Source organism: Alligator sinensis, unplaced genomic scaffold (assembly GCF_000455745.1).
Source record: "Alligator sinensis unplaced genomic scaffold, ASM45574v1 scaffold602_1, whole genome shotgun sequence".
In the NCBI taxonomy this organism is placed as follows: domain Eukaryota; kingdom Metazoa; phylum Chordata; order Crocodylia; family Alligatoridae; genus Alligator; species Alligator sinensis.
The window spans coordinates 824,442-829,711 of record NW_005841976.1 but is presented as its reverse complement, the minus strand read 5'-3'; the positions used below and the strand labels follow the sequence as shown (position 1 = coordinate 829,711).

Genomic DNA, 5,270 nt, shown 5'->3' with positions numbered 1-5,270 from the left:
GCTGGCACTGCATCCAAAAGGGACCTACGGGTGTCAATTTACCAGAGAATGAATATGAGCCACCAGTGTGATGAAGCTGCCAAGAGAGCAAGTAGAACTCAGCAGATGTGTCACCAATAGATCCAAGGAGGTGCTTTTCCCCCTCTATTTGACATTGGTGAGACCACAGCTGGAGTACTGTGTCCAGTTCTGGGCATGGCACTTCAAGAAGGATGTGGACATGCTCAAAAGGGTGCAGAGAAGGGCTACCCGCATGATCAAGGGCCTGGGGGATAGGCCTTATGAGGAGGGACTTCAGGATCTGGGTTTATTCAGCCTGAGCAAAAGAAGGGTGAGGGGTGACTTGATAGCTGCCTACAAATAGGTCAAGGGAAAACACCAGGATCAAGGAGAGCAACTATTCAGAAAAGCACCCCTTAGGAGGTTGCAGTCCAATGGACACAAACTAGTTGAGGAAAAGTTTCAGCTGGACATAAAGAAAAACTTTTCTGTACGGGTAACTAGAATCTGGAACAAACTTCCAGCAGAGGTGGTGCAGTCGCCACCCCTGGTGGTTTTTAAGAGAAGGTTGGACAAACACCTCGTTGAGCTTGTTTAAGCGAGCCCAATTAGCCCCTGCGCATGGCAGGGGACTGGATTTGATGACCTTACAGGTCCTTTCTGGTCCTTCGTCCTACGATTTCTTTGAAGAGGGTGCAGATGGTGTGATGCATCACGACACATAATACAACACACATTTTTCTTTGGGGAAAAAGAGACTAGAAGTATTAATAATATGCTAGAGGGCTAGGGCAATGTTATTCAGGTTAAGATTGAAGCAAAAACAAAAATAACTTTATTGGAATTTGAATTAATTTGCTAGATTACCTATTGTCTATACAAACACAAGAAACTAGGCAAAAATAATCAAAAGTTGTGATTTCTTTTGTCCTGTTGTCAGTAGAATTAAATGTACATCTCTTTCAGTTTCAGAAAACAAAATCTAGCTTTCTTCAGGATCTTGACAATGTTATGCCCACACCTGAGTTGATGGTCACCTGAGTTAATGTTTCCACACCTAAGTAGATATATTTAGCTAGAGTTAAAAACAGACTGCAAGGCTATAGAATAGGACCTATGTTAAGAGGAACAGCTAGTAGACAGCAGAATTGCAGAGGAAAGGTTAACTGCAATGGTGGAACATAAAGACCATTTAAAAGGGGAGGGGGCTGTTAATACACCTGTGGAGTGAAGAGTTTAGAAGGAATTGGGTCGATCACAATGAGCCATTAAGTTAATTGACACCCTCACTGCTGCCAAATAGAAATGCTGTTGCCATGGCCCGGCAGATGGTTTTAAAATTTGAATAGAGCTGAAATCAAAGGGGGATGAGTACAACTGCACCACACCACCACCCCTTCCCATCCCTGGATTCTCCCCTGGCTACAAGGGTTAGCACACTTGATAATTAAAGTCCCCCATGCAAACCATGTCTTGCGATTTGGAAGCTTCCATCAGCTGTTTAAAAAAGGCCTTATCTACCTTTTCCTCCTGGCCTACAGTAGATACCCACCGTGACATCCCCCTGATGCTCTCCCCTCTGACTTTCATCCAGAGGCTTTCAACAGGCCTCCCTTTCACTTTTCACTGCCCCCAAGAACACATGTATATCACCTTTACATATACATATACATATAGAGGGTCATCATATATATAGGGCAACATTTCCTCCTTTTTTCCCCCTGCCTATCCTTCCTGAACAAGTTATACTTTAGTCAAATGAACTATCCTACCACATCTCCATATAATCACAATTATATCATAATTCTGTGCTGGTACCAGGACCACCAATTCCTCCTGTTTATTCCCTATGCTTCTTGCATTAATATATAAACACTAGTGAATTGCCCAGCAAGAATGATTGTGGGAGGGAGGGGGACATGGACAGAGGAAGGAACAGGAGGGGAGCAGGAGGCGGAAAGATGTTTCCCCACCATCCCTGCCGTCCCCCTCCAGCAGCACCCTGCACTGCCACTGCCTCCAAGGAGCAGGGCTGGGGGGTGGGGAGTGAGGCCGGCGGCACTGGCTTCGCCTCCCCCACCCCGCTCTGTCTTCCCTGTCCCTGCCATCACAGTGGTGCTCTACCATTTCCAGGGAGCAGGGCTCGGGGAGGGGAGTGAGGGTAGAGGTGCTGGCCTCACCTCCTCCACTCCATCCCTGCTGTTATTGTGGTGCCACCACTGCCTCCCATCTGTAACACTCTTGGAGCACTCTGATTGGTCATTTCAGTAACCAATCAGAGTGCTCCAAGCGCGTTACGGACAGAGGGACAGATGGACTAAGCCCTTTATTATATTAGAATTGCAGGTATCTAAGCGATTGTCCTCGCTTCTCCCTGAGAACAGTGCTAAGGCTTCTGCTATCGTCCCACTATTGTTCCACTGAGTCTCACATTCTCGATCCCGGGCTGCATTAGTAGAATGGTGTTAATATAACTGCTATGGTGTTGTAATGGTGTTGTGTATAACTGCAGAAACCTTCATGTTATGCTAATGAAGTCCATAAAAGAACTGAGAATATGAGAGAAGAAAGGCTGAAACCTGATTGATCAATGTAGGGAACCAATTCATGCTGTGTGGCATCTGCTAATGTGTAGCTAAAGGGAATGTGCTTAAACTGCTTCCCAAAAAGCACAGCTGAACTTTAATCAGCTAAAAAAAATACACCTTTGTAAGTCAAGCTGTGCTATGTACAATGCCTTGCTTCTATATGCTGAAAATAGTTGGCTTTCCAGGCAAAGATGACAATTTTTGCCAACTGGAAGGAGGATTTCTAGTCCAAACATTAAGCAGAAGTATTTTGATTTGCTGTACAGTAAGAATCTACATTTTTAGAAGAATTTCTGTTCTTAAATAGTGTGTGAAGCAGGGAGATATGGCATTCGAAAAGTTGGGAGAGAATTGCAAAGTGGCCCCTGTAAAAGGACACCCTATTATGTAGGGGCTACTGTGCACTGTAGTGGGGGACTGTTTGTTAGCCTGGGGTAATCATCTTTCCTGCTCCTATAACTTCTTTCAGATCGCTAAATGGATCTGACCACTCAAACTGTAACGGTTAATATTTGAAAGAATTTCCCCTGATTCCTTCTATACTTCCTTCCTTTGGAGACTTTTATCAAGCGGGAGCTCAAGACTGCATCCCTGGCTCTGCTGCTGGTTTGCTGTGTGACCATGCATAATTTCAGAGCCAAGATTTCATTGATGGCAAGTGACTTGGGTTGCCTCAATTTGGGTGTCCCAATTTTCAGACACCTTCACAGAGCTTAAGTCAGAAAATCCATCCCTAAGGGGTGGGTAGCTCTGCTATACACCCCTGCTTGAAGATGTCATTGTTACAACAACTTTCTCCAGGCTGGACCAGTGCCAGCAAGCCCCCTCCTCCCTTCCCCCCCCCCACTTTATGATGTGTCCCATAGCAACAATGGTATCTTGGAGACTGCTCTGCTCTTCCTACCCCAGCACCTCCCTGCTCCCACTTCACTCTTGGGGAGTGAAGTAGCCAGCTTCTTGTCTGTGTTTGTCTTTGCAGAGTTTTTTGCAGTGAAGACAGAAAGCCAGAATTCACAAGAGAGGGGCTCTAGAGGAGACCCATAAGAAAGAACATCCTCCAGTCAAAATGCTGGAGCAAATGAAGAAAGAGATTGAGGAAAATTGCAAGCTCTTTTATCCAACGCTTAAGAACCTCCATGTGGATGGTAAGTTCCCACAGAGCCTGGTCTCATGCCTTTCATTGCAGAGAAAATGTAAATATAAAAATGGGGGTATGAGCCCTTTGGTGTACCCTGCATATGTAGTAGATACCTAGTGGTCCCGCTGCCTTAATGCCTTAGTAGTTTAAGGCAGAGATGTGGCAGCTAGGACTGTTGGTTTCTGGTCTCAGATCATCCATTAACTGATTTATTTTCAATAAGAGGGTTCAGAAATTCTACTTCTCTCCTTTTTTCTCTTTTTTTTTTTGCTTACAAGTTGGTAAAAATTTTTTTTTGAACTGCAGACATGCCACTCCTTGTAAGGGGTTTGACTTTTGGCTTCAGACGTTTGCTAAAAATTTTACAAGGAACCAGGTCCAAACTCTTGTTGAAAATGAAATCTTGGTGGAAGCATCTGCTATGGAGAAATTTTCATTGCTCCCTAAGCTGGATTTATCCTATGTACGGTGACTCTATCTCAATTTTCTAATGTCACTGGTCAGAAATATGGGGACTGTTTTCCTACTGAATGTGGTGCCTTTGTCTGTGTTTGTCATCAAGAATCTGACATGTCTTTCACTTGCATTTCAGAAATCACAAACATCTGGGACAAAGTATCTGAATTTGTTCATCATAACCTCTGCATGAACAAGGTGGGGCCTGTCTGCTATTTTTTCTTGCATCCCCATGTACCCAATTTGGTTCATTTGGTCTGTTTTATAAAGAGAAATGATCTCCGTATTTAAAAAATAGCCTTCCACATGATGACACATATCTCTGCTTTCATCACAATGGCACCAGCCAAGTAGGTTGCTCTGAGATTCCAGTGCAACCTAGCATCATTCACACTCACTTATTTGTCTCTTTCAAGTGAGCCTATCTAACAAAGAAACAGAAACTTTATGAAATCCTTATTCATCCAAGCAGTCCTTACTAATGGCAATGAAATCAAATTATAGCCTGGGGTACATGTCCTGTGAACATGGAGGAAGGCTCATCTAGACGAGCCGTAGCAATGTCAAGTCCTGTTGGTTGTCAGCTCTTTGGGGCTCCTCTATGTTAGCCACATTGATTCCCATGTTACTACATCAATTTTTATTGTGAAGGGAAGGGAGAGAAAAACCCTATGAAATACCCCACCCTGCCACAGAGTGTTCAGGTGGAACCAAACCAGCTCTTCTGCACAAGAAACATGAAAGTGTTAAGAGATCACCACATCACCATCACAAAGTTCTGATATAACATGGGACATGGCAAACCTCTTCCAGAAGACTTTTTTTCCTACCCTCAATATTTCTTGCTACTTTTTTTTCAGGGTGTCCAGATACCTGGGCTGGGAATATTCTCATTTGCCCGAATCAAGTTAGATCTCAGTGGCAACAAATTCCTTGTAACACAAAAACCTGTGTTTCTCCTTTCTGAGAAACTTTGCCAGGCCTACAGGCTGAAACAAAGAAAGAAGCACACTCCTGGTAAGAAGACTGATTACAGCCTCTGCCTTTCTTTGGAATGCGTTTTTAACCTACTACAATGAAAATTAACC

The 5,270-nt window shown here is 43.9% G+C and overlaps 1 pseudogene; it reads left to right on the top strand.

Annotated features, from left to right (window-relative positions):
* The first annotated feature begins 3,654 nt into the window (after positions 1–3,654).
* Positions 3,655–5,270, top strand: part of LOC112549843 — a 17,241-nt pseudogene continuing 15,625 nt past the window's right edge.